The sequence below is a fragment of the Schistocerca serialis genome, unplaced genomic scaffold (genome assembly GCF_023864345.2).
Source record: "Schistocerca serialis cubense isolate TAMUIC-IGC-003099 unplaced genomic scaffold, iqSchSeri2.2 HiC_scaffold_1255, whole genome shotgun sequence".
Lineage (NCBI taxonomy): Eukaryota > Metazoa > Arthropoda > Insecta > Orthoptera > Acrididae > Schistocerca > Schistocerca serialis.
In genome coordinates this window covers 1-25,620 of record NW_026047464.1, presented here as the reverse complement: position 1 = coordinate 25,620, position 25,620 = coordinate 1, and the positions used below count along the sequence as shown (strand labels likewise).

General features: G+C 52.6%; 31 non-coding genes across 31 annotated transcripts; all 31 read left to right on the top strand.

Moving 5' to 3' along the window:
- The first annotated feature begins 348 nt into the window (after nucleotides 1-348).
- Trnah-gug (transfer RNA histidin (anticodon GUG)) lies at nucleotides 349-420 on the top strand. The gene has a single exon. It is a non-coding gene; the product is annotated as a tRNA-His (tRNA).
- Nucleotides 421-1,155: 735 nt separating this feature from the next.
- Trnal-uag (transfer RNA leucine (anticodon UAG)) lies at nucleotides 1,156-1,237 on the top strand. The gene has a single exon. It is a non-coding gene; the product is annotated as a tRNA-Leu (tRNA).
- A 445-nt stretch (nucleotides 1,238-1,682) lies between these two features.
- On the top strand, nucleotides 1,683-1,754 carry Trnae-cuc (transfer RNA glutamic acid (anticodon CUC)). The gene has a single exon. It is a non-coding gene; the product is annotated as a tRNA-Glu (tRNA).
- A 380-nt stretch (nucleotides 1,755-2,134) lies between these two features.
- On the top strand, nucleotides 2,135-2,206 carry Trnah-gug (transfer RNA histidin (anticodon GUG)). Its single transcript has one exon. It is a non-coding gene; the product is annotated as a tRNA-His (tRNA).
- A 7,409-nt stretch (nucleotides 2,207-9,615) lies between these two features.
- Trnae-cuc (transfer RNA glutamic acid (anticodon CUC)) lies at nucleotides 9,616-9,687 on the top strand. The gene has a single exon. It is a non-coding gene; the product is annotated as a tRNA-Glu (tRNA).
- Nucleotides 9,688-10,067: 380 nt separating this feature from the next.
- Trnah-gug (transfer RNA histidin (anticodon GUG)) lies at nucleotides 10,068-10,139 on the top strand. Its single transcript has one exon. It is a non-coding gene; the product is annotated as a tRNA-His (tRNA).
- A 735-nt stretch (nucleotides 10,140-10,874) lies between these two features.
- On the top strand, nucleotides 10,875-10,956 carry Trnal-uag (transfer RNA leucine (anticodon UAG)). The gene has a single exon. It is a non-coding gene; the product is annotated as a tRNA-Leu (tRNA).
- Nucleotides 10,957-11,401: 445 nt separating this feature from the next.
- On the top strand, nucleotides 11,402-11,473 carry Trnae-cuc (transfer RNA glutamic acid (anticodon CUC)). The gene has a single exon. It is a non-coding gene; the product is annotated as a tRNA-Glu (tRNA).
- A 380-nt stretch (nucleotides 11,474-11,853) lies between these two features.
- On the top strand, nucleotides 11,854-11,925 carry Trnah-gug (transfer RNA histidin (anticodon GUG)). The gene has a single exon. It is a non-coding gene; the product is annotated as a tRNA-His (tRNA).
- A 735-nt stretch (nucleotides 11,926-12,660) lies between these two features.
- Nucleotides 12,661-12,742, top strand: Trnal-uag (transfer RNA leucine (anticodon UAG)). Its single transcript has one exon. It is a non-coding gene; the product is annotated as a tRNA-Leu (tRNA).
- A 445-nt stretch (nucleotides 12,743-13,187) lies between these two features.
- Trnae-cuc (transfer RNA glutamic acid (anticodon CUC)) lies at nucleotides 13,188-13,259 on the top strand. The gene has a single exon. It is a non-coding gene; the product is annotated as a tRNA-Glu (tRNA).
- Nucleotides 13,260-13,639: 380 nt separating this feature from the next.
- On the top strand, nucleotides 13,640-13,711 carry Trnah-gug (transfer RNA histidin (anticodon GUG)). The gene has a single exon. It is a non-coding gene; the product is annotated as a tRNA-His (tRNA).
- Nucleotides 13,712-14,446: 735 nt separating this feature from the next.
- On the top strand, nucleotides 14,447-14,528 carry Trnal-uag (transfer RNA leucine (anticodon UAG)). The gene has a single exon. It is a non-coding gene; the product is annotated as a tRNA-Leu (tRNA).
- Nucleotides 14,529-14,973: 445 nt separating this feature from the next.
- Trnae-cuc (transfer RNA glutamic acid (anticodon CUC)) lies at nucleotides 14,974-15,045 on the top strand. Its single transcript has one exon. It is a non-coding gene; the product is annotated as a tRNA-Glu (tRNA).
- Nucleotides 15,046-15,425: 380 nt separating this feature from the next.
- Nucleotides 15,426-15,497, top strand: Trnah-gug (transfer RNA histidin (anticodon GUG)). The gene has a single exon. It is a non-coding gene; the product is annotated as a tRNA-His (tRNA).
- A 735-nt stretch (nucleotides 15,498-16,232) lies between these two features.
- On the top strand, nucleotides 16,233-16,314 carry Trnal-uag (transfer RNA leucine (anticodon UAG)). Its single transcript has one exon. It is a non-coding gene; the product is annotated as a tRNA-Leu (tRNA).
- A 445-nt stretch (nucleotides 16,315-16,759) lies between these two features.
- On the top strand, nucleotides 16,760-16,831 carry Trnae-cuc (transfer RNA glutamic acid (anticodon CUC)). Its single transcript has one exon. It is a non-coding gene; the product is annotated as a tRNA-Glu (tRNA).
- Nucleotides 16,832-17,211: 380 nt separating this feature from the next.
- Nucleotides 17,212-17,283, top strand: Trnah-gug (transfer RNA histidin (anticodon GUG)). Its single transcript has one exon. It is a non-coding gene; the product is annotated as a tRNA-His (tRNA).
- Nucleotides 17,284-18,018: 735 nt separating this feature from the next.
- Trnal-uag (transfer RNA leucine (anticodon UAG)) lies at nucleotides 18,019-18,100 on the top strand. Its single transcript has one exon. It is a non-coding gene; the product is annotated as a tRNA-Leu (tRNA).
- Nucleotides 18,101-18,545: 445 nt separating this feature from the next.
- Trnae-cuc (transfer RNA glutamic acid (anticodon CUC)) lies at nucleotides 18,546-18,617 on the top strand. Its single transcript has one exon. It is a non-coding gene; the product is annotated as a tRNA-Glu (tRNA).
- Nucleotides 18,618-18,997: 380 nt separating this feature from the next.
- Nucleotides 18,998-19,069, top strand: Trnah-gug (transfer RNA histidin (anticodon GUG)). Its single transcript has one exon. It is a non-coding gene; the product is annotated as a tRNA-His (tRNA).
- A 735-nt stretch (nucleotides 19,070-19,804) lies between these two features.
- Nucleotides 19,805-19,886, top strand: Trnal-uag (transfer RNA leucine (anticodon UAG)). Its single transcript has one exon. It is a non-coding gene; the product is annotated as a tRNA-Leu (tRNA).
- A 445-nt stretch (nucleotides 19,887-20,331) lies between these two features.
- On the top strand, nucleotides 20,332-20,403 carry Trnae-cuc (transfer RNA glutamic acid (anticodon CUC)). The gene has a single exon. It is a non-coding gene; the product is annotated as a tRNA-Glu (tRNA).
- Nucleotides 20,404-20,783: 380 nt separating this feature from the next.
- Trnah-gug (transfer RNA histidin (anticodon GUG)) lies at nucleotides 20,784-20,855 on the top strand. Its single transcript has one exon. It is a non-coding gene; the product is annotated as a tRNA-His (tRNA).
- Nucleotides 20,856-21,590: 735 nt separating this feature from the next.
- On the top strand, nucleotides 21,591-21,672 carry Trnal-uag (transfer RNA leucine (anticodon UAG)). The gene has a single exon. It is a non-coding gene; the product is annotated as a tRNA-Leu (tRNA).
- A 445-nt stretch (nucleotides 21,673-22,117) lies between these two features.
- On the top strand, nucleotides 22,118-22,189 carry Trnae-cuc (transfer RNA glutamic acid (anticodon CUC)). The gene has a single exon. It is a non-coding gene; the product is annotated as a tRNA-Glu (tRNA).
- Nucleotides 22,190-22,569: 380 nt separating this feature from the next.
- Nucleotides 22,570-22,641, top strand: Trnah-gug (transfer RNA histidin (anticodon GUG)). Its single transcript has one exon. It is a non-coding gene; the product is annotated as a tRNA-His (tRNA).
- A 735-nt stretch (nucleotides 22,642-23,376) lies between these two features.
- Trnal-uag (transfer RNA leucine (anticodon UAG)) lies at nucleotides 23,377-23,458 on the top strand. Its single transcript has one exon. It is a non-coding gene; the product is annotated as a tRNA-Leu (tRNA).
- Nucleotides 23,459-23,903: 445 nt separating this feature from the next.
- Nucleotides 23,904-23,975, top strand: Trnae-cuc (transfer RNA glutamic acid (anticodon CUC)). The gene has a single exon. It is a non-coding gene; the product is annotated as a tRNA-Glu (tRNA).
- Nucleotides 23,976-24,355: 380 nt separating this feature from the next.
- Nucleotides 24,356-24,427, top strand: Trnah-gug (transfer RNA histidin (anticodon GUG)). The gene has a single exon. It is a non-coding gene; the product is annotated as a tRNA-His (tRNA).
- Nucleotides 24,428-25,162: 735 nt separating this feature from the next.
- Nucleotides 25,163-25,244, top strand: Trnal-uag (transfer RNA leucine (anticodon UAG)). Its single transcript has one exon. It is a non-coding gene; the product is annotated as a tRNA-Leu (tRNA).
- The last annotated feature ends 376 nt before the right edge of the window (nucleotides 25,245-25,620 follow it).

Below are 25,620 nucleotides of genomic sequence, written 5' to 3'. Positions count from 1 at the left end.
TGTCTCGACTTTGCTCGACTGACGCTACGCTGACGCGTGCAGAAAGCTACGTTAAGTATGATTCACGGCAACACCTGACGGCGAGAGAGATGAAGCGTCTATCCACTTGTTATCCAGCCACATACCTGTAGTCAAGAGGCTTGGGGGACTGCAAGACATTGCCACGGAGGTGAATGCAGCTAACCACTGTAGTTAGTGTCCTGACAGCGCAGGCACGTTCATTTGCTCGTATACATGTGATGGAGACCGTGTCTGACACTGCTGTGGCGTACACCTTGGCCTAGGCTTTGCTGGGTATCGCCACTTGCATTACAGCCAGCTGCCTTCGCGGGCGCCTCCGTGGCCATGGCCGTGATCGTCTAGTGGTTAGGACATTGCGTTGTGGCCGCAATAACCCAGGTTCGAATCCTGGTCACGGCAATTTTGAAAGTTTTGCCTTGCTGCCGTTGCAATGACGAGTACTCGAAATGACAGTACTCTCTTGATTTTTTCACTCGTGTTCCGCAGGCCGCAGTTTGCACTACCACTTCATCCCCAACACGTAATGTCGCCTCCCAGAGCGCAGACGTCCGCTGCTCTCTGTAGTCGAAAAGGGCAGTTGTTTGAAGTGCGATGGATGAGCAGCCAGTCCCAGCAGAACAGGAAGCTGTGGCGTGCACTGTTTGTACAAATGCTAGGAACACTGGCGCACCAAGCAGCGCATGTAGCGTGGCCGAGCGCTTTAAGGCGCTGGTTTAAGGCACCAGTCTCTCTGTTGGCGCGGTTTCGAGTCCTGTAGCTGTCGGGGGTTTCGCTGTGATCGCGTTAACCTGCCGCTTTTTCTTCAAGTGTAACCTCCTTGAGCTCACATATGTTTGACACATGGAGCATTCTAGCTCCGCCTGACAGTTACAGCTACGATAATTTAGTGGTTACGGAAAGCCCAGGTTCGAAACCTGGTCACGGCACGAAAACGTCTCTTGACGCTGTCTCCTTAACTGCGACAGCTACAGACAAGTGGCGTCGCTACCATGCGGCGGGCACGGCTTTTTCTTGCTGTGGATGGCCTAAAGGGACGCTTCCAGTGGGAGAGCAGTGGAAATACATGCCAAGATACTTCCATTTCGAAGTGATCTTTGTAGTACAAAGGAAACGTTTTGCCGCTGCTGCTGCAACGGTAACGTGGCCGAGCGGTCTAAGGCGCTGGTTTTAGGCACCAGTCTCTTCGGAGGCGTGGGTTCGAATCCCACCGTTGCCACTTTTTACGTCTCATTTTTGTGCCGTTGCGGTGTGTTCTCGTGGGGTAGGACGCAGCTCTTGTGACGCGCGTGTTGTGTAGGTAGCGTGGCCGAGCGGTCTAAGGCGCTGGTGTCAGGCACCATTCTCTTCGGAGGCGTGGGTTCCAATCCCACAGCTGCCAAGCGTGTAATGTTTCCTGTGTCGAAGGCAGATGCACTCATTGCCCGCAAAGGAAGCAGCACAACAAGGCGTGAGCGTCTGCTTGGTGAATGGTCGTAGAACAGTGCGTGGTGCAACGACAGCATTTGTAGGCACCTTTTGCTCTCATCATTGCTGGCGTTCGTCTCCACGAAATGCGTCCGGAGCACGCCGTTCTATAACGCGAGAGAGTGGATTTTTTACAGTTGTCGTCAGTTAACCGTGCGTGGCTGCTGCGTTCGCTGGAAAGAGCACTGCCGTCGTTATCCGGTGTGGTCTAGTGGCTAGGATACCTGGCTCTCACCCAGGAGGCCCGGGTTCGATTCCCGGTACCGGAATTGCGCGTTTTTGTTGCTCCTCTTATGCGACTTGTCTCGACTTTGCTCGACTGACGCTACGCTGACGCGTGCAGAAAGCTACGTTAAGTATGATTCACGGCAACACCTGACGGCGAGAGAGATGAAGCGTCTATCCACTTGTTATCCAGCCACATACCTGTAGTCAAGAGGCTTGGGGGACTGCAAGACATTGCCACGGAGGTGAATGCAGCTAACCACTGTAGTTAGTGTCCTGACAGCGCAGGCACGTTCATTTGCTCGTATACATGTGATGGAGACCGTGTCTGACACTGCTGTGGCGTACACCTTGGCCTAGGCTTTGCTGGGTATCGCCACTTGCATTACAGCCAGCTGCCTTCGCGGGCGCCTCCGTGGCCATGGCCGTGATCGTCTAGTGGTTAGGACATTGCGTTGTGGCCGCAATAACCCAGGTTCGAATCCTGGTCACGGCAATTTTGAAAGTTTTGCCTTGCTGCCGTTGCAATGACGAGTACTCGAAATGACAGTACTCTCTTGATTTTTTCACTCGTGTTCCGCAGGCCGCAGTTTGCACTACCACTTCATCCCCAACACGTAATGTCGCCTCCCAGAGCGCAGACGTCCGCTGCTCTCTGTAGTCGAAAAGGGCAGTTGTTTGAAGTGCGATGGATGAGCAGCCAGTCCCAGCAGAACAGGAAGCTGTGGCGTGCACTGTTTGTACAAATGCTAGGAACACTGGCGCACCAAGCAGCGCATGTAGCGTGGCCGAGCGCTTTAAGGCGCTGGTTTAAGGCACCAGTCTCTCTGTTGGCGCGGTTTCGAGTCCTGTAGCTGTCGGGGGTTTCGCTGTGATCGCGTTAACCTGCCGCTTTTTCTTCAAGTGTAACCTCCTTGAGCTCACATATGTTTGACACATGGAGCATTCTAGCTCCGCCTGACAGTTACAGCTACGATAATTTAGTGGTTACGGAAAGCCCAGGTTCGAAACCTGGTCACGGCACGAAAACGTCTCTTGACGCTGTCTCCTTAACTGCGACAGCTACAGACAAGTGGCGTCGCTACCATGCGGCGGGCACGGCTTTTTCTTGCTGTGGATGGCCTAAAGGGACGCTTCCAGTGGGAGAGCAGTGGAAATACATGCCAAGATACTTCCATTTCGAAGTGATCTTTGTAGTACAAAGGAAACGTTTTGCCGCTGCTGCTGCAACGGTAACGTGGCCGAGCGGTCTAAGGCGCTGGTTTAAGGCACCAGTCTCTTCGGAGTCGTGGGCCCGAACACATCGCGCGCTCGCTCCGGCGTGTCGGGCGGTGTTTACGTGTGCTTCGCGGTCGGCGGCGGTTCATCGCGGTGACTGTTTCTTCGCTGCAGTAGTCAGCTGAACTGTAAGTTAACATGGATTCCGAAGACCGAGAAAATAATATCCAATGCGAGTTTGATAGAAACGTAACCCGACCGTCTGCTTTCGAAATTCATTCGTGGATGAAAAATGACTTGAAACTTCCTGAAAGTGATGTGTTAGGCTTGCAATTAGACGCGTTCCTGAACTCTTTGTTTATAAAATTGAAATGTCCGGAATTGTGCGATGCCCTTGTCAGTGAAAACGGTGGCGTACGTAAATTCAAACACTCTGATGGGACAATTAGCAATGTGACTTTGTCGAATGCTGGATTTGGTATTCGAAATGTTCGGGTATTCAACCTGCCGTTTGAGACTAGGAATGAGACAATAGCTCGTAGCCTTATGCCTTATGGCACGGTTTTGTCGATTACGAAGGAAAAGTGGTCGTCCGCTTATATATATCAGGTTGAGAACGGTATCCGCAGTGTAAAGATGATTGTGAGGAAGCACGTTCCCTCGTTTTTGGTTATGGCCGGCCATCGGGCTTTTATTTCATATAGTGGTCAGCCGCAAACGTGTTCCTATTGCAATGCCACCGACCATTTTCGGCAAAATTGTCCTCGGCGTAGGCGCCCTGTGCAGCTACCGCCCCGTGGGCAAGATGTCGACGCGTCGTACGCGGCCGTGTTGTTAGGTGTTCCGCGTTCGCCAGCACGTTCTGTGGACACGGAAACACCGTTAGATGATGCGATCGCGATGGAAACCGATGCCACTGCCCCCGGTACTGATTCTGTTCAAAACATGTCTGTTCCTTCTCAGTCAGTTCCCGTAGCTACTGTATTGCTTCCGCCTCCGGCTGGGCCTGTAGTTTCGGAGCGGACTGGATCAGAACCCGTTCCGGTGGTTACCCCCCCTGTTGCTGTTGTGGAATCGTCACCGTCTACTTCCGTGCTTCAGGGTGTTCCGGACGCGGCTCCTGCCTCACAGGAACCAAAGCCCAGGCGTGAAAGTGTTTCGGAGAGGCGTGGCAATACTGACCGCTTCCGCAGTGCCAGTAGTTCGCGGATTTTAGAAAAACGAACCTTTTCTCGCGGAGAACGCAGCCCTTCTCCGGAGTGGCAGCAAGTTCCCCGTCCGAAGTCGAAACAAAAGCCAAAATCTGTGCAAAAGCCGGCGCACAAGCCCTTGCCCCGCCCCGTAGTCGAATCTCGGCCGTCGGTTGCGGGGGGGCGTCGTCCACAGCGTCCTGTGGCGAGCAGTCAGCCAGCGCCTACGACAAGTGTGTCGGCAGACAGGCGGGAACAGGTTGTACAGCAGTTAAAGGAAATGTTGCACCACTCTGATGTAAATCTAGCAATGGACACTACGACGTCTCAGGCAACGAACCCGGCACAACTTTCGGTTAAGCGTAAGGCGGAAGACACCCCCCAGCGTCGCACGCGTCCCCCTTCGCAGGATTCCGCGTCTGCACCTCCCACACAAGAACCGCCTACTTCAGCTGCACCGTCTGAACGTTGTGACTGGGCAGACGATATGGAGGAGGAGGGTGGGTCCACTCCTGCCGTTTAATTTGTTTTCTTTGTTTTTCCCTGTTGTCTATGGTAGCACACCCTCCATCAGTTGTGGCTACTATTAATCTTAATAAATTGGAGTCGCCTGTGAAGTTTGCAAGTTTTGTGGGTTTTATAAATTACATTGCTGCTGACATAGTGTTTTTGCAGGAGGTTGTGATAGATCTACTTCACTCCATTCCGGGCTATCAAGTACTTTTGAACTTTGATATCGAGTGTAATTGTGGTACTGCCATTTTAATTCGTGTTGGTCATGACTATAGTAATGTCGCTACGATTCCTAACGGTCGTGGTGTAGCTTGCACGATCAACAACGTACGATATGTTAACGTGTACGCCCCTTCTGGTGCCGACGGGCAGCCACGTCGCCGTGTGTTTTATAGTAGTGACATTTGTCACCTTTTACGGGGCCCCCACCTGCCTGTAGTCATGGGCGGCGATTTTAACTGCGTGCTGGACGATAGAGATCAGGAGCCGCGGCCGTATAAGTGCCTAGAATTACAGACGCTCGTTACTGAGATGAATTTAATTGACTCGTGGTGTCATTTACACCCACGGGCCGTGGGATTTACTTTCTTTTACCCCACGGGTAGGAGTCGGCTTGATAGAATTTATGTTTCTCGTGATAAACAGCACTGTCTTACGGAATCCTCTGTTCACCCCGTGATTTTTTCCGATCATTGTGCGTATGTCTGCCGCTTTCATTCTCTGTTGGCGATTAAACCCCGCGCCAGTCGATTATGGAAGTTTAATGTGCGACATCTCCAACACCCACATTTTGCGCCGGTTATCGTGCGTGTGTGGCAGAGGGTGCTGACGTATCGCGGTCTCTATGCCTCCACTTTGTCATGGTGGGTAGAATCTGTTAAGCCGGCATTACGCAAGGCCATCCTGGAGTTCAGTCAGGATGTTGCTCACTGGGAGCGTTCTACATTGCAATTTTACGAGAGCTGTTTAAATGATGCCATCCACCTGCACACAAATAATCCCGCTCTTCGGATGGCGACAATTCGGCGTATAAAACACCGTCTTCTGGATTTGAAAAGGGAATCGTTGCGCGGATCTGTCGTACGGAGCCGAGCCCCCGGGGCGCTGGCTGATGAAGCGCCTTCCGTGTTTCATCAGCTGCGCGAACGCCGGCGCGCGAAGCGACGTTACGTCACAGAGCTGGAATCAGCTGACGGTGCGCGGCTTAATAGCCAGGCGGCAATTCTTGCCGAGGCCCACCGTCACTTCATCGAACTTTTCAGTGAGAAATATACTGATGCTGCCGCGATTTCCGAGCTTCTCCACGACGTTCCATACGTCTTATCCGTAGCGGATCGCCGTCGCCTCACAGAAAACTTTACCGTGGACGAAGTGGGTGATGTCTTAAAACTGTGTTCCCAGAACAAATCACCAGGCGCTGATGGGTTGCCACCGGAATTTTATCTGCATTTTTGGCACTTGTTTGGCTCTGCCCTGACTGACGTTTTTAATGACATTTTAAATGGTGTGGATGTCCCTGCGTCCTTCCTGGAAGGTATTGTGGTCTTGGTTCCAAAGGTTCCAGTCACCAGGAAACTGTGCAATCTTAGACCAATCACCCTTCTTAATGGTGATTACAAACTCTTCACCAAATGTGTCTCCTCCCGCTTGAAGCTGGTCATGAAAAGACTGATTAGTCCCTTTCAATACTGTGCAGTGCCTCAACGCACTCTCTATGGTGCTGTGTCGACATACCGCGATGCCATTGCCTATGCTTCGACGAATAGGATTCCCTTTGGCATTTTATCCATCGATTTTGCAATGGCTTTTGACAGAGTTAGCCACCAATATCTCCGGCGAGTGCTACAGAAATTTGGTTTCGGTGTAAAATATATAACTATGATTTTTAATCTTTTCAAAAATTCCACCTCACGGATTAGTATCAATGGATTTTTGTCGAAACCAGTTCCGCTCTGCTGCTCAGTCAAACAAGGGTGCCCTCTGTCAATGGCGCTTTACGCAATTTCCTTAGATCCTTTGTTGCGTAAGTTGCACAGTGTTTGTAGAGGAATACGTATTGGAGAAGAGAAGCACGTTTGTCGCGCTTATGCTGACGACCTTGGCCTCTTGGTGTCCTCGGCCACCGACTTCAATACAATACGCGCTGTTCTTACACAGTATGAACGTGCATCCGGTGCGAGCATCAATACCCGTAAGACGGTTTTTCTGCCTATCTATGCGGCGACACGGGGCTTCAAACGCCCATGGTTTACAGTGAAGCAGGAACACAAAATTTTGGGTGTTCGCTTTCGGGCCAATCTGTTACAGACTGCGTCCTACAACTGGCGTATTGTCTTAAATGGCATACGCGCTATGGCTAGCCTGTCCGCTACTCGCACCCTCGCATTAACACAGCGGGTGATTTTAATAAATGTTTTCTTGCTCAGCAAAGCCTGGTACCTCGCACAGTTATTTCAGGTACCCAAGAATTTGGGCAGAGCCATAACACAGGCAGTCTATTGGCTATTGTGGCGGGGACATATTTTTAAGGTGTCTTACGAAACATGTACTTTGCCGCGCGAACAGGGTGGACTCGGCCTCATTCATTTTGCTCTGAAAGCCGCAGCGTTGCTCCTTCATCGGACGAGCGTCACCATTGAACAGGATCCGTCGAGCCCCACAGCTGTTCTGTTCGCTATTCATCGGCCTCTATCCGAAGTGGCACCTCTCGACCCGACTGCAATACCGTTTCAGCTGCGTTATGTTCGAGAATACTACATTCAAAAAAGTTATCTTGCCGCCGATGTACTCGACTATCGAACGCGGACTGTGAAACGTGTCTACCAGGGACTAAAAGGACGGCCAGTCGGTAATAAGATGGAGGCGCGCTACCCGCGATCTGCGTGGAGGACGGCGTGGGCTCACGTTCACGCTCCCTTCCTGTCAGCGGACGTCAGCAGCTTTTGGTACCAAGTGGTTAACCGAATTCTCCCCACCAACGAAAAGTTGCGGCGCATTCACTTATCTCCATCGAGCTTATGTGAAGACTGTCGCCAAGACGACACCTTAGAACATCGTTTCGTGTGCCTAAGGTCACTGTCGATTTGGAACATTGCCGCCAGGATGCTCGCACTTATCAACCGGACCAGCGCTGCCACTTTTTCTGCGGACACGGCTTTGATCCCAGACTTCAACCCATATCCGCATACGAAGCGTGCCGCCACTGTATGGATCGTGGCTCACACTGTGTTCGCCCTCCTGCAATTGCGACTTACGGACGACTATGCCTATCTGGTTTATTTGTCCACGCAACATGACCTCACTAAATCCAGGAAAGACTATCACAAAATCTTTGCCAATTTTCTGCAAATTGCACTCGCATTTGCCCACGACAAACTGTTGTAATTAACACTTCACTGCTGCGACTTTTCTTTCCTTCTGTGTTTTGCATTGTCTCCGGGTCCGGATACATAGTTAATGTAAATTGACTGCTACAGGAACAGTGCAACATCCAACAAGTACGATGCTTCCGCTTGTGCCGGACTGCAACGTGGCAACGACGACGAAAAGTTTAACAAAGTTTTATCCTGTGTTCGTGTGTGTTTGTGTTTCGTTGTCGTTTAGTGCATTTTTTTTCTGTTTTTATTCATTTTTATGCCGTCTGGTTCCTCCGTCATCGACGTACATTCACGGGGGCGTTGCGCACCGCGCTGCCACGGCGATTGTTTGGTTTTTAAGAAAAGTGGATTTTTTACTTTCTTTTTAACACGTCGGAGAGGATTGTGTTTTCCTTCTCGTTCTCCGCCGGACAGTTCGGAAAGTTCGTGAGTCTACTCATTCCTTTGACATGTGTCGATATTTTTAATTTTTGTGCCTTTTTTCATTACTTATTTTAATGGCCGCCACGAAGCATTTTGAATATAATATCATGGGATGTGTGAAGGGTGTTCCTTCCCTGTTACTGAGAGGACTAACTCAGGCAGTATTTGATTTTTTATTCTTTTTTTTTCAAATTTTATTCTTTCTTTATTGCAGTTAGGTGGAAAGCGCCTGATGCGCTGTTATTCTTTCATTTTTTATTTTAAGGCGTGTAGGCGCCGAGCGACTGCTTTGCTGTCATTATAGGCCTGCACTTTGACTTCAAGAGGATTTTAGTTTTCCTTCGATGCTTCGCTAGCGGTAAACAGCCACAAGCAACTTTCCTCAAAGCAATCCAGTATCTCCGATTCCATCACATCATCTTGACCACCAACGTCTACCGGAGGACGTCGACGCCAAAGGAACCATACCGAGGAGTTTACGGTTTTCCGCTGAATGGACAGTACAACAATTCATCCTTTCTGTTTGCAAGAAGCACCGTTTTATTTTATAGCTAAAGAAGCTCGCCGAAGAAGGCATAAATTGGAGAGCGCAAGGCCGGGCTATAAGGGGAGTTGGGAGGCCCGTAAAAAAAAAAAAATCAAAAAAAAAAAGAAAAAAAAACAAAAAAAAAAAAAAGAAAAAAAAAAAAAAAAAAAAAAATAAAACAAAAAAAAAAAAAAAAAAAAAAAAAAGTTGCCACTTTTTACGTCTCATTTTTGTGCCGTTGCGGTGTGTTCTAGTGGGGTAGGACGCAGCTCTTGTGACGCGCGTGTTGTGTAGGTAGCGTGGCCGAGCGGTCTAAGGCGCTGGTGTCAGGCACCATTCTCTTCGGAGGCGTGGGTTCCAATCCCACAGCTGCCAAGCGTGTAATGTTTCCTGTGTCGAAGGCAGATGCACTCATTGCCCGCAAAGGAAGCAGCACAACAAGGCGTGAGCGTCTGCTTGGTGAATGGTCGTAGAACAGTGCGTGGTGCAACGACAGCATTTGTAGGCACCTTTTGCTCTCATCATTGCTGGCGTTCGTCTCCACGAAATGCGTCCGGAGCACGCCGTTCTATAACGCGAGAGAGTGGATTTTTTACAGTTGTCGTCAGTTAACCGTGCGTGGCTGCTGCGTTCGCTGGAAAGAGCACTGCCGTCGTTATCCGGTGTGGTCTAGTGGCTAGGATACCTGGCTCTCACCCAGGAGGCCCGGGTTCGATTCCCGGTACCGGAATTGCGCGTTTTTGTTGCTCCTCTTATGCGACTTGTCTCGACTTTGCTCGACTGACGCTACGCTGACGCGTGCAGAAAGCTACGTTAAGTATGATTCACGGCAACACCTGACGGCGAGAGAGATGAAGCGTCTATCCACTTGTTATCCAGCCACATACCTGTAGTCAAGAGGCTTGGGGGACTGCAAGACATTGCCACGGAGGTGAATGCAGCTAACCACTGTAGTTAGTGTCCTGACAGCGCAGGCACGTTCATTTGCTCGTATACATGTGATGGAGACCGTGTCTGACACTGCTGTGGCGTACACCTTGGCCTAGGCTTTGCTGGGTATCGCCACTTGCATTACAGCCAGCTGCCTTCGCGGGCGCCTCCGTGGCCATGGCCGTGATCGTCTAGTGGTTAGGACATTGCGTTGTGGCCGCAATAACCCAGGTTCGAATCCTGGTCACGGCAATTTTGAAAGTTTTGCCTTGCTGCCGTTGCAATGACGAGTACTCGAAATGACAGTACTCTCTTGATTTTTTCACTCGTGTTCCGCAGGCCGCAGTTTGCACTACCACTTCATCCCCAACACGTAATGTCGCCTCCCAGAGCGCAGACGTCCGCTGCTCTCTGTAGTCGAAAAGGGCAGTTGTTTGAAGTGCGATGGATGAGCAGCCAGTCCCAGCAGAACAGGAAGCTGTGGCGTGCACTGTTTGTACAAATGCTAGGAACACTGGCGCACCAAGCAGCGCATGTAGCGTGGCCGAGCGCTTTAAGGCGCTGGTTTAAGGCACCAGTCTCTCTGTTGGCGCGGTTTCGAGTCCTGTAGCTGTCGGGGGTTTCGCTGTGATCGCGTTAACCTGCCGCTTTTTCTTCAAGTGTAACCTCCTTGAGCTCACATATGTTTGACACATGGAGCATTCTAGCTCCGCCTGACAGTTACAGCTACGATAATTTAGTGGTTACGGAAAGCCCAGGTTCGAAACCTGGTCACGGCACGAAAACGTCTCTTGACGCTGTCTCCTTAACTGCGACAGCTACAGACAAGTGGCGTCGCTACCATGCGGCGGGCACGGCTTTTTCTTGCTGTGGATGGCCTAAAGGGACGCTTCCAGTGGGAGAGCAGTGGAAATACATGCCAAGATACTTCCATTTCGAAGTGATCTTTGTAGTACAAAGGAAACGTTTTGCCGCTGCTGCTGCAACGGTAACGTGGCCGAGCGGTCTAAGGCGCTGGTTTTAGGCACCAGTCTCTTCGGAGGCGTGGGTTCGAATCCCACCGTTGCCACTTTTTACGTCTCATTTTTGTGCCGTTGCGGTGTGTTCTCGTGGGGTAGGACGCAGCTCTTGTGACGCGCGTGTTGTGTAGGTAGCGTGGCCGAGCGGTCTAAGGCGCTGGTGTCAGGCACCATTCTCTTCGGAGGCGTGGGTTCCAATCCCACAGCTGCCAAGCGTGTAATGTTTCCTGTGTCGAAGGCAGATGCACTCATTGCCCGCAAAGGAAGCAGCACAACAAGGCGTGAGCGTCTGCTTGGTGAATGGTCGTAGAACAGTGCGTGGTGCAACGACAGCATTTGTAGGCACCTTTTGCTCTCATCATTGCTGGCGTTCGTCTCCACGAAATGCGTCCGGAGCACGCCGTTCTATAACGCGAGAGAGTGGATTTTTTACAGTTGTCGTCAGTTAACCGTGCGTGGCTGCTGCGTTCGCTGGAAAGAGCACTGCCGTCGTTATCCGGTGTGGTCTAGTGGCTAGGATACCTGGCTCTCACCCAGGAGGCCCGGGTTCGATTCCCGGTACCGGAATTGCGCGTTTTTGTTGCTCCTCTTATGCGACTTGTCTCGACTTTGCTCGACTGACGCTACGCTGACGCGTGCAGAAAGCTACGTTAAGTATGATTCACGGCAACACCTGACGGCGAGAGAGATGAAGCGTCTATCCACTTGTTATCCAGCCACATACCTGTAGTCAAGAGGCTTGGGGGACTGCAAGACATTGCCACGGAGGTGAATGCAGCTAACCACTGTAGTTAGTGTCCTGACAGCGCAGGCACGTTCATTTGCTCGTATACATGTGATGGAGACCGTGTCTGACACTGCTGTGGCGTACACCTTGGCCTAGGCTTTGCTGGGTATCGCCACTTGCATTACAGCCAGCTGCCTTCGCGGGCGCCTCCGTGGCCATGGCCGTGATCGTCTAGTGGTTAGGACATTGCGTTGTGGCCGCAATAACCCAGGTTCGAATCCTGGTCACGGCAATTTTGAAAGTTTTGCCTTGCTGCCGTTGCAATGACGAGTACTCGAAATGACAGTACTCTCTTGATTTTTTCACTCGTGTTCCGCAGGCCGCAGTTTGCACTACCACTTCATCCCCAACACGTAATGTCGCCTCCCAGAGCGCAGACGTCCGCTGCTCTCTGTAGTCGAAAAGGGCAGTTGTTTGAAGTGCGATGGATGAGCAGCCAGTCCCAGCAGAACAGGAAGCTGTGGCGTGCACTGTTTGTACAAATGCTAGGAACACTGGCGCACCAAGCAGCGCATGTAGCGTGGCCGAGCGCTTTAAGGCGCTGGTTTAAGGCACCAGTCTCTCTGTTGGCGCGGTTTCGAGTCCTGTAGCTGTCGGGGGTTTCGCTGTGATCGCGTTAACCTGCCGCTTTTTCTTCAAGTGTAACCTCCTTGAGCTCACATATGTTTGACACATGGAGCATTCTAGCTCCGCCTGACAGTTACAGCTACGATAATTTAGTGGTTACGGAAAGCCCAGGTTCGAAACCTGGTCACGGCACGAAAACGTCTCTTGACGCTGTCTCCTTAACTGCGACAGCTACAGACAAGTGGCGTCGCTACCATGCGGCGGGCACGGCTTTTTCTTGCTGTGGATGGCCTAAAGGGACGCTTCCAGTGGGAGAGCAGTGGAAATACATGCCAAGATACTTCCATTTCGAAGTGATCTTTGTAGTACAAAGGAAACGTTTTGCCGCTGCTGCTGCAACGGTAACGTGGCCGAGCGGTCTAAGGCGCTGGTTTTAGGCACCAGTCTCTTCGGAGGCGTGGGTTCGAATCCCACCGTTGCCACTTTTTACGTCTCATTTTTGTGCCGTTGCGGTGTGTTCTCGTGGGGTAGGACGCAGCTCTTGTGACGCGCGTGTTGTGTAGGTAGCGTGGCCGAGCGGTCTAAGGCGCTGGTGTCAGGCACCATTCTCTTCGGAGGCGTGGGTTCCAATCCCACAGCTGCCAAGCGTGTAATGTTTCCTGTGTCGAAGGCAGATGCACTCATTGCCCGCAAAGGAAGCAGCACAACAAGGCGTGAGCGTCTGCTTGGTGAATGGTCGTAGAACAGTGCGTGGTGCAACGACAGCATTTGTAGGCACCTTTTGCTCTCATCATTGCTGGCGTTCGTCTCCACGAAATGCGTCCGGAGCACGCCGTTCTATAACGCGAGAGAGTGGATTTTTTACAGTTGTCGTCAGTTAACCGTGCGTGGCTGCTGCGTTCGCTGGAAAGAGCACTGCCGTCGTTATCCGGTGTGGTCTAGTGGCTAGGATACCTGGCTCTCACCCAGGAGGCCCGGGTTCGATTCCCGGTACCGGAATTGCGCGTTTTTGTTGCTCCTCTTATGCGACTTGTCTCGACTTTGCTCGACTGACGCTACGCTGACGCGTGCAGAAAGCTACGTTAAGTATGATTCACGGCAACACCTGACGGCGAGAGAGATGAAGCGTCTATCCACTTGTTATCCAGCCACATACCTGTAGTCAAGAGGCTTGGGGGACTGCAAGACATTGCCACGGAGGTGAATGCAGCTAACCACTGTAGTTAGTGTCCTGACAGCGCAGGCACGTTCATTTGCTCGTATACATGTGATGGAGACCGTGTCTGACACTGCTGTGGCGTACACCTTGGCCTAGGCTTTGCTGGGTATCGCCACTTGCATTACAGCCAGCTGCCTTCGCGGGCGCCTCCGTGGCCATGGCCGTGATCGTCTAGTGGTTAGGACATTGCGTTGTGGCCGCAATAACCCAGGTTCGAATCCTGGTCACGGCAATTTTGAAAGTTTTGCCTTGCTGCCGTTGCAATGACGAGTACTCGAAATGACAGTACTCTCTTGATTTTTTCACTCGTGTTCCGCAGGCCGCAGTTTGCACTACCACTTCATCCCCAACACGTAATGTCGCCTCCCAGAGCGCAGACGTCCGCTGCTCTCTGTAGTCGAAAAGGGCAGTTGTTTGAAGTGCGATGGATGAGCAGCCAGTCCCAGCAGAACAGGAAGCTGTGGCGTGCACTGTTTGTACAAATGCTAGGAACACTGGCGCACCAAGCAGCGCATGTAGCGTGGCCGAGCGCTTTAAGGCGCTGGTTTAAGGCACCAGTCTCTCTGTTGGCGCGGTTTCGAGTCCTGTAGCTGTCGGGGGTTTCGCTGTGATCGCGTTAACCTGCCGCTTTTTCTTCAAGTGTAACCTCCTTGAGCTCACATATGTTTGACACATGGAGCATTCTAGCTCCGCCTGACAGTTACAGCTACGATAATTTAGTGGTTACGGAAAGCCCAGGTTCGAAACCTGGTCACGGCACGAAAACGTCTCTTGACGCTGTCTCCTTAACTGCGACAGCTACAGACAAGTGGCGTCGCTACCATGCGGCGGGCACGGCTTTTTCTTGCTGTGGATGGCCTAAAGGGACGCTTCCAGTGGGAGAGCAGTGGAAATACATGCCAAGATACTTCCATTTCGAAGTGATCTTTGTAGTACAAAGGAAACGTTTTGCCGCTGCTGCTGCAACGGTAACGTGGCCGAGCGGTCTAAGGCGCTGGTTTTAGGCACCAGTCTCTTCGGAGGCGTGGGTTCGAATCCCACCGTTGCCACTTTTTACGTCTCATTTTTGTGCCGTTGCGGTGTGTTCTCGTGGGGTAGGACGCAGCTCTTGTGACGCGCGTGTTGTGTAGGTAGCGTGGCCGAGCGGTCTAAGGCGCTGGTGTCAGGCACCATTCTCTTCGGAGGCGTGGGTTCCAATCCCACAGCTGCCAAGCGTGTAATGTTTCCTGTGTCGAAGGCAGATGCACTCATTGCCCGCAAAGGAAGCAGCACAACAAGGCGTGAGCGTCTGCTTGGTGAATGGTCGTAGAACAGTGCGTGGTGCAACGACAGCATTTGTAGGCACCTTTTGCTCTCATCATTGCTGGCGTTCGTCTCCACGAAATGCGTCCGGAGCACGCCGTTCTATAACGCGAGAGAGTGGATTTTTTACAGTTGTCGTCAGTTAACCGTGCGTGGCTGCTGCGTTCGCTGGAAAGAGCACTGCCGTCGTTATCCGGTGTGGTCTAGTGGCTAGGATACCTGGCTCTCACCCAGGAGGCCCGGGTTCGATTCCCGGTACCGGAATTGCGCGTTTTTGTTGCTCCTCTTATGCGACTTGTCTCGACTTTGCTCGACTGACGCTACGCTGACGCGTGCAGAAAGCTACGTTAAGTATGATTCACGGCAACACCTGACGGCGAGAGAGATGAAGCGTCTATCCACTTGTTATCCAGCCACATACCTGTAGTCAAGAGGCTTGGGGGACTGCAAGACATTGCCACGGAGGTGAATGCAGCTAACCACTGTAGTTAGTGTCCTGACAGCGCAGGCACGTTCATTTGCTCGTATACATGTGATGGAGACCGTGTCTGACACTGCTGTGGCGTACACCTTGGCCTAGGCTTTGCTGGGTATCGCCACTTGCATTACAGCCAGCTGCCTTCGCGGGCGCCTCCGTGGCCATGGCCGTGATCGTCTAGTGGTTAGGACATTGCGTTGTGGCCGCAATAACCCAGGTTCGAATCCTGGTCACGGCAATTTTGAAAGTTTTGCCTTGCTGCCGTTGCAATGACGAGTACTCGAAATGACAGTACTCTCTTGATTTTTTCACTCGTGTTCCGCAGGCCGCAGTTTGCACTACCACTTCATCCCCAACACGTAATGTCGCCTCCCAGAGCGCAGACGTCCGCTGCTCTCTGTAGTCGAAAAGGGCAGTTGTTTGAAGTGCGATGGATGAGCAGCCAGTCCCAGCAGAACAGGAAGCTGTGGCGTGCACTGTTTGTACAAATGCTAGGAACACTGGCGCACCAAGCAGCGCATGTAGCGTGGCCGAGCGCTTTAAGGCGCTGGTTTAAGGCACCAGTCTCTCTGTTGGCGCGGTTTCGAGTCCTGTAGCTGTCGGGGGTTTCGCTGTGATCGCGTTAACCTGCCGCTTTTTCTTCAAGTGTAACCTCCTTGAGCTCACATATGTTTGACACATGGAGCATTCTAGCTCCGCCTGACAGTTACAGCTACGATAATTTAGTGGTTACGGAAAGCCCAGGTTCGAAACCTGGTCACGGCACGAAAACGTCTCTTGACGCTGTCTCCTTAACTGCGACAGCTACAGACAAGTGGCGTCGCTACCATGCGGCGGGCACGGCTTTTTCTTGCTGTGGATGGCCTAAAGGGACGCTTCCAGTGGGAGAGCAGTGGAAATACATGCCAAGATACTTCCATTTCGAAGTGATCTTTGTAGTACAAAGGAAACGTTTTGCCGCTGCTGCTGCAACGGTAACGTGGCCGAGCGGTCTAAGGCGCTGGTTTTAGGCACCAGTCTCTTCGGAGGCGTGGGTTCGAATCCCACCGTTGCCACTTTTTACGTCTCATTTTTGTGCCGTTGCGGTGTGTTCTCGTGGGGTAGGACGCAGCTCTTGTGACGCGCGTGTTGTGTAGGTAGCGTGGCCGAGCGGTCTAAGGCGCTGGTGTCAGGCACCATTCTCTTCGGAGGCGTGGGTTCCAATCCCACAGCTGCCAAGCGTGTAATGTTTCCTGTGTCGAAGGCAGATGCACTCATTGCCCGCAAAGGAAGCAGCACAACAAGGCGTGAGCGTCTGCTTGGTGAATGGTCGTAGAACAGTGCGTGGTGCAACGACAGCATTTGTAGGCACCTTTTGCTCTCATCATTGCTGGCGTTCGTCTCCACGAAATGCGTCCGGAGCACGCCGTTCTATAACGCGAGAGAGTGGATTTTTTACAGTTGTCGTCAGTTAACCGTGCGTGGCTGCTGCGTTCGCTGGAAAGAGCACTGCCGTCGTTATCCGGTGTGGTCTAGTGGCTAGGATACCTGGCTCTCACCCAGGAGGCCCGGGTTCGATTCCCGGTACCGGAATTGCGCGTTTTTGTTGCTCCTCTTATGCGACTTGTCTCGACTTTGCTCGACTGACGCTACGCTGACGCGTGCAGAAAGCTACGTTAAGTATGATTCACGGCAACACCTGACGGCGAGAGAGATGAAGCGTCTATCCACTTGTTATCCAGCCACATACCTGTAGTCAAGAGGCTTGGGGGACTGCAAGACATTGCCACGGAGGTGAATGCAGCTAACCACTGTAGTTAGTGTCCTGACAGCGCAGGCACGTTCATTTGCTCGTATACATGTGATGGAGACCGTGTCTGACACTGCTGTGGCGTACACCTTGGCCTAGGCTTTGCTGGGTATCGCCACTTGCATTACAGCCAGCTGCCTTCGCGGGCGCCTCCGTGGCCATGGCCGTGATCGTCTAGTGGTTAGGACATTGCGTTGTGGCCGCAATAACCCAGGTTCGAATCCTGGTCACGGCAATTTTGAAAGTTTTGCCTTGCTGCCGTTGCAATGACGAGTACTCGAAATGACAGTACTCTCTTGATTTTTTCACTCGTGTTCCGCAGGCCGCAGTTTGCACTACCACTTCATCCCCAACACGTAATGTCGCCTCCCAGAGCGCAGACGTCCGCTGCTCTCTGTAGTCGAAAAGGGCAGTTGTTTGAAGTGCGATGGATGAGCAGCCAGTCCCAGCAGAACAGGAAGCTGTGGCGTGCACTGTTTGTACAAATGCTAGGAACACTGGCGCACCAAGCAGCGCATGTAGCGTGGCCGAGCGCTTTAAGGCGCTGGTTTAAGGCACCAGTCTCTCTGTTGGCGCGGTTTCGAGTCCTGTAGCTGTCGGGGGTTTCGCTGTGATCGCGTTAACCTGCCGCTTTTTCTTCAAGTGTAACCTCCTTGAGCTCACATATGTTTGACACATGGAGCATTCTAGCTCCGCCTGACAGTTACAGCTACGATAATTTAGTGGTTACGGAAAGCCCAGGTTCGAAACCTGGTCACGGCACGAAAACGTCTCTTGACGCTGTCTCCTTAACTGCGACAGCTACAGACAAGTGGCGTCGCTACCATGCGGCGGGCACGGCTTTTTCTTGCTGTGGATGGCCTAAAGGGACGCTTCCAGTGGGAGAGCAGTGGAAATACATGCCAAGATACTTCCATTTCGAAGTGATCTTTGTAGTACAAAGGAAACGTTTTGCCGCTGCTGCTGCAACGGTAACGTGGCCGAGCGGTCTAAGGCGCTGGTTTTAGGCACCAGTCTCTTCGGAGGCGTGGGTTCGAATCCCACCGTTGCCACTTTTTACGTCTCATTTTTGTGCCGTTGCGGTGTGTTCTCGTGGGGTAGGACGCAGCTCTTGTGACGCGCGTGTTGTGTAGGTAGCGTGGCCGAGCGGTCTAAGGCGCTGGTGTCAGGCACCATTCTCTTCGGAGGCGTGGGTTCCAATCCCACAGCTGCCAAGCGTGTAATGTTTCCTGTGTCGAAGGCAGATGCACTCATTGCCCGCAAAGGAAGCAGCACAACAAGGCGTGAGCGTCTGCTTGGTGAATGGTCGTAGAACAGTGCGTGGTGCAACGACAGCATTTGTAGGCACCTTTTGCTCTCATCATTGCTGGCGTTCGTCTCCACGAAATGCGTCCGGAGCACGCCGTTCTATAACGCGAGAGAGTGGATTTTTTACAGTTGTCGTCAGTTAACCGTGCGTGGCTGCTGCGTTCGCTGGAAAGAGCACTGCCGTCGTTATCCGGTGTGGTCTAGTGGCTAGGATACCTGGCTCTCACCCAGGAGGCCCGGGTTCGATTCCCGGTACCGGAATTGCGCGTTTTTGTTGCTCCTCTTATGCGACTTGTCTCGACTTTGCTCGACTGACGCTACGCTGACGCGTGCAGAAAGCTACGTTAAGTATGATTCACGGCAACACCTGACGGCGAGAGAGATGAAGCGTCTATCCACTTGTTATCCAGCCACATACCTGTAGTCAAGAGGCTTGGGGGACTGCAAGACATTGCCACGGAGGTGAATGCAGCTAACCACTGTAGTTAGTGTCCTGACAGCGCAGGCACGTTCATTTGCTCGTATACATGTGATGGAGACCGTGTCTGACACTGCTGTGGCGTACACCTTGGCCTAGGCTTTGCTGGGTATCGCCACTTGCATTACAGCCAGCTGCCTTCGCGGGCGCCTCCGTGGCCATGGCCGTGATCGTCTAGTGGTTAGGACATTGCGTTGTGGCCGCAATAACCCAGGTTCGAATCCTGGTCACGGCAATTTTGAAAGTTTTGCCTTGCTGCCGTTGCAATGACGAGTACTCGAAATGACAGTACTCTCTTGATTTTTTCACTCGTGTTCCGCAGGCCGCAGTTTGCACTACCACTTCATCCCCAACACGTAATGTCGCCTCCCAGAGCGCAGACGTCCGCTGCTCTCTGTAGTCGAAAAGGGCAGTTGTTTGAAGTGCGATGGATGAGCAGCCAGTCCCAGCAGAACAGGAAGCTGTGGCGTGCACTGTTTGTACAAATGCTAGGAACACTGGCGCACCAAGCAGCGCATGTAGCGTGGCCGAGCGCTTTAAGGCGCTGGTTTAAGGCACCAGTCTCTCTGTTGGCGCGGTTTCGAGTCCTGTAGCTGTCGGGGGTTTCGCTGTGATCGCGTTAACCTGCCGCTTTTTCTTCAAGTGTAACCTCCTTGAGCTCACATATGTTTGACACATGGAGCATTCTAGCTCCGCCTGACAGTTACAGCTACGATAATTTAGTGGTTACGGAAAGCCCAGGTTCGAAACCTGGTCACGGCACGAAAACGTCTCTTGACGCTGTCTCCTTAACTGCGACAGCTACAGACAAGTGGCGTCGCTACCATGCGGCGGGCACGGCTTTTTCTTGCTGTGGATGGCCTAAAGGGACGCTTCCAGTGGGAGAGCAGTGGAAATACATGCCAAGATACTTCCATTTCGAAGTGATCTTTGTAGTACAAAGGAAACGTTTTGCCGCTGCTGCTGCAACGGTAACGTGGCCGAGCGGTCTAAGGCGCTGGTTTTAGGCACCAGTCTCTTCGGAGGCGTGGGTTCGAATCCCACCGTTGCCACTTTTTACGTCTCATTTTTGTGCCGTTGCGGTGTGTTCTCGTGGGGTAGGACGCAGCTCTTGTGACGCGCGTGTTGTGTAGGTAGCGTGGCCGAGCGGTCTAAGGCGCTGGTGTCAGGCACCATTCTCTTCGGAGGCGTGGGTTCCAATCCCACAGCTGCCAAGCGTGTAATGTTTCCTGTGTCGAAGGCAGATGCACTCATTGCCCGCAAAGGAAGCAGCACAACAAGGCGTGAGCGTCTGCTTGGTGAATGGTCGTAGAACAGTGCGTGGTGCAACGACAGCATTTGTAGGCACCTTTTGCTCTCATCATTGCTGGCGTTCGTCTCCACGAAATGCGTCCGGAGCACGCCGTTCTATAACGCGAGAGAGTGGATTTTTTACAGTTGTCGTCAGTTAACCGTGCGTGGCTGCTGCGTTCGCTGGAAAGAGCACTGCCGTCGTTATCCGGTGTGGTCTAGTGGCTAGGATACCTGGCTCTCACCCAGGAGGCCCGGGTTCGATTCCCGGTACCGGAATTGCGCGTTTTTGTTGCTCCTCTTATGCGACTTGTCTCGACTTTGCTCGACTGACGCTACGCTGACGCGTGCAGAAAGCTACGTTAAGTATGATTCACGGCAACACCTGACGGCGAGAGAGATGAAGCGTCTATCCACTTGTTATCCAGCCACATACCTGTAGTCAAGAGGCTTGGGGGACTGCAAGACATTGCCACGGAGGTGAATGCAGCTAACCACTGTAGTTAGTGTCCTGACAGCGCAGGCACGTTCATTTGCTCGTATACATGTGATGGAGACCGTGTCTGACACTGCTGTGGCGTACACCTTGGCCTAGGCTTTGCTGGGTATCGCCACTTGCATTACAGCCAGCTGCCTTCGCGGGCGCCTCCGTGGCCATGGCCGTGATCGTCTAGTGGTTAGGACATTGCGTTGTGGCCGCAATAACCCAGGTTCGAATCCTGGTCACGGCAATTTTGAAAGTTTTGCCTTGCTGCCGTTGCAATGACGAGTACTCGAAATGACAGTACTCTCTTGATTTTTTCACTCGTGTTCCGCAGGCCGCAGTTTGCACTACCACTTCATCCCCAACACGTAATGTCGCCTCCCAGAGCGCAGACGTCCGCTGCTCTCTGTAGTCGAAAAGGGCAGTTGTTTGAAGTGCGATGGATGAGCAGCCAGTCCCAGCAGAACAGGAAGCTGTGGCGTGCACTGTTTGTACAAATGCTAGGAACACTGGCGCACCAAGCAGCGCATGTAGCGTGGCCGAGCGCTTTAAGGCGCTGGTTTAAGGCACCAGTCTCTCTGTTGGCGCGGTTTCGAGTCCTGTAGCTGTCGGGGGTTTCGCTGTGATCGCGTTAACCTGCCGCTTTTTCTTCAAGTGTAACCTCCTTGAGCTCACATATGTTTGACACATGGAGCATTCTAGCTCCGCCTGACAGTTACAGCTACGATAATTTAGTGGTTACGGAAAGCCCAGGTTCGAAACCTGGTCACGGCACGAAAACGTCTCTTGACGCTGTCTCCTTAACTGCGACAGCTACAGACAAGTGGCGTCGCTACCATGCGGCGGGCACGGCTTTTTCTTGCTGTGGATGGCCTAAAGGGACGCTTCCAGTGGGAGAGCAGTGGAAATACATGCCAAGATACTTCCATTTCGAAGTGATCTTTGTAGTACAAAGGAAACGTTTTGCCGCTGCTGCTGCAACGGTAACGTGGCCGAGCGGTCTAAGGCGCTGGTTTTAGGCACCAGTCTCTTCGGAGGCGTGGGTTCGAATCCCACCGTTGCCACTTTTTACGTCTCATTTTTGTGCCGTTGCGGTGTGTTCTCGTGGGGTAGGACGCAGCTCTTGTGACGCGCGTGTTGTGTAGGTAGCGTGGCCGAGCGGTCTAAGGCGCTGGTGTCAGGCACCATTCTCTTCGGAGGCGTGGGTTCCAATCCCACAGCTGCCAAGCGTGTAATGTTTCCTGTGTCGAAGGCAGATGCACTCATTGCCCGCAAAGGAAGCAGCACAACAAGGCGTGAGCGTCTGCTTGGTGAATGGTCGTAGAACAGTGCGTGGTGCAACGACAGCATTTGTAGGCACCTTTTGCTCTCATCATTGCTGGCGTTCGTCTCCACGAAATGCGTCCGGAGCACGCCGTTCTATAACGCGAGAGAGTGGATTTTTTACAGTTGTCGTCAGTTAACCGTGCGTGGCTGCTGCGTTCGCTGGAAAGAGCACTGCCGTCGTTATCCGGTGTGGTCTAGTGGCTAGGATACCTGGCTCTCACCCAGGAGGCCCGGGTTCGATTCCCGGTACCGGAATTGCGCGTTTTTGTTGCTCCTCTTATGCGACTTGTCTCGACTTTGCTCGACTGACGCTACGCTGACGCGTGCAGAAAGCTACGTTAAGTATGATTCACGGCAACACCTGACGGCGAGAGAGATGAAGCGTCTATCCACTTGTTATCCAGCCACATACCTGTAGTCAAGAGGCTTGGGGGACTGCAAGACATTGCCACGGAGGTGAATGCAGCTAACCACTGTAGTTAGTGTCCTGACAGCGCAGGCACGTTCATTTGCTCGTATACATGTGATGGAGACCGTGTCTGACACTGCTGTGGCGTACACCTTGGCCTAGGCTTTGCTGGGTATCGCCACTTGCATTACAGCCAGCTGCCTTCGCGGGCGCCTCCGTGGCCATGGCCGTGATCGTCTAGTGGTTAGGACATTGCGTTGTGGCCGCAATAACCCAGGTTCGAATCCTGGTCACGGCAATTTTGAAAGTTTTGCCTTGCTGCCGTTGCAATGACGAGTACTCGAAATGACAGTACTCTCTTGATTTTTTCACTCGTGTTCCGCAGGCCGCAGTTTGCACTACCACTTCATCCCCAACACGTAATGTCGCCTCCCAGAGCGCAGACGTCCGCTGCTCTCTGTAGTCGAAAAGGGCAGTTGTTTGAAGTGCGATGGATGAGCAGCCAGTCCCAGCAGAACAGGAAGCTGTGGCGTGCACTGTTTGTACAAATGCTAGGAACACTGGCGCACCAAGCAGCGCATGTAGCGTGGCCGAGCGCTTTAAGGCGCTGGTTTAAGGCACCAGTCTCTCTGTTGGCGCGGTTTCGAGTCCTGTAGCTGTCGGGGGTTTCGCTGTGATCGCGTTAACCTGCCGCTTTTTCTTCAAGTGTAACCTCCTTGAGCTCACATATGTTTGACACATGGAGCATTCTAGCTCCGCCTGACAGTTACAGCTACGATAATTTAGTGGTTACGGAAAGCCCAGGTTCGAAACCTGGTCACGGCACGAAAACGTCTCTTGACGCTGTCTCCTTAACTGCGACAGCTACAGACAAGTGGCGTCGCTACCATGCGGCGGGCACGGCTTTTTCTTGCTGTGGATGGCCTAAAGGGACGCTTCCAGTGGGAGAGCAGTGGAAATACATGCCAAGATACTTCCATTTCGAAGTGATCTTTGTAGTACAAAGGAAACGTTTTGCCGCTGCTGCTGCAACGGTAACGTGGCCGAGCGGTCTAAGGCGCTGGTTTTAGGCACCAGTCTCTTCGGAGGCGTGGGTTCGAATCCCACCGTTGCCACTTTTTACGTCTCATTTTTGTGCCGTTGCGGTGTGTTCTCGTGGGGTAGGACGCAGCTCTTGTGACGCGCGTGTTGTGTAGGTAGCGTGGCCGAGCGGTCTAAGGCGCTGGTGTCAGGCACCATTCTCTTCGGAGGCGTGGGTTCCAATCCCACAGCTGCCAAGCGTGTAATGTTTCCTGTGTCGAAGGCAGATGCACTCATTGCCCGCAAAGGAAGCAGCACAACAAGGCGTGAGCGTCTGCTTGGTGAATGGTCGTAGAACAGTGCGTGGTGCAACGACAGCATTTGTAGGCACCTTTTGCTCTCATCATTGCTGGCGTTCGTCTCCACGAAATGCGTCCGGAGCACGCCGTTCTATAACGCGAGAGAGTGGATTTTTTACAGTTGTCGTCAGTTAACCGTGCGTGGCTGCTGCGTTCGCTGGAAAGAGCACTGCCGTCGTTATCCGGTGTGGTCTAGTGGCTAGGATACCTGGCTCTCACCCAGGAGGCCCGGGTTCGATTCCCGGTACCGGAATTGCGCGTTTTTGTTGCTCCTCTTATGCGACTTGTCTCGACTTTGCTCGACTGACGCTACGCTGACGCGTGCAGAAAGCTACGTTAAGTATGATTCACGGCAACACCTGACGGCGAGAGAGATGAAGCGTCTATCCACTTGTTATCCAGCCACATACCTGTAGTCAAGAGGCTTGGGGGACTGCAAGACATTGCCACGGAGGTGAATGCAGCTAACCACTGTAGTTAGTGTCCTGACAGCGCAGGCACGTTCATTTGCTCGTATACATGTGATGGAGACCGTGTCTGACACTGCTGTGGCGTACACCTTGGCCTAGGCTTTGCTGGGTATCGCCACTTGCATTACAGCCAGCTGCCTTCGCGGGCGCCTCCGTGGCCATGGCCGTGATCGTCTAGTGGTTAGGACATTGCGTTGTGGCCGCAATAACCCAGGTTCGAATCCTGGTCACGGCAATTTTGAAAGTTTTGCCTTGCTGCCGTTGCAATGACGAGTACTCGAAATGACAGTACTCTCTTGATTTTTTCACTCGTGTTCCGCAGGCCGCAGTTTGCACTACCACTTCATCCCCAACACGTAATGTCGCCTCCCAGAGCGCAGACGTCCGCTGCTCTCTGTAGTCGAAAAGGGCAGTTGTTTGAAGTGCGATGGATGAGCAGCCAGTCCCAGCAGAACAGGAAGCTGTGGCGTGCACTGTTTGTACAAATGCTAGGAACACTGGCGCACCAAGCAGCGCATGTAGCGTGGCCGAGCGCTTTAAGGCGCTGGTTTAAGGCACCAGTCTCTCTGTTGGCGCGGTTTCGAGTCCTGTAGCTGTCGGGGGTTTCGCTGTGATCGCGTTAACCTGCCGCTTTTTCTTCAAGTGTAACCTCCTTGAGCTCACATATGTTTGACACATGGAGCATTCTAGCTCCGCCTGACAGTTACAGCTACGATAATTTAGTGGTTACGGAAAGCCCAGGTTCGAAACCTGGTCACGGCACGAAAACGTCTCTTGACGCTGTCTCCTTAACTGCGACAGCTACAGACAAGTGGCGTCGCTACCATGCGGCGGGCACGGCTTTTTCTTGCTGTGGATGGCCTAAAGGGACGCTTCCAGTGGGAGAGCAGTGGAAATACATGCCAAGATACTTCCATTTCGAAGTGATCTTTGTAGTACAAAGGAAACGTTTTGCCGCTGTTGCTGCAACGGTAACGTGGCCGAGCGGTCTAAGGCGCTGGTTTTAGGCACCAGTCTCTTCGGAGGCGTGGGTTCGAATCCCACCGTTGCCACTTTTTACGTCTCATTTTTGTGCCGTTGCGGTGTGTTCTCGTGGGGTAGGACGCAGCTCTTGTGACGCGCGTGTTGTGTAGGTAGCGTGGCCGAGCGGTCTAAGGCGCTGGTGTCAGGCACCATTCTCTTCGGAGGCGTGGGTTCCAATCCCACAGCTGCCAAGCGTGTAATGTTTCCTGTGTCGAAGGCAGATGCACTCATTGCCCGCAAAGGAAGCAGCACAACAAGGCGTGAGCGTCTGCTTGGTGAATGGTCGTAGAACAGTGCGTGGTGCAACGACAGCATTTGTAGGCACCTTTTGCTCTCATCATTGCTGGCGTTCGTCTCCACGAAATGCGTCCGGAGCACGCCGTTCTATAACGCGAGAGAGTGGAT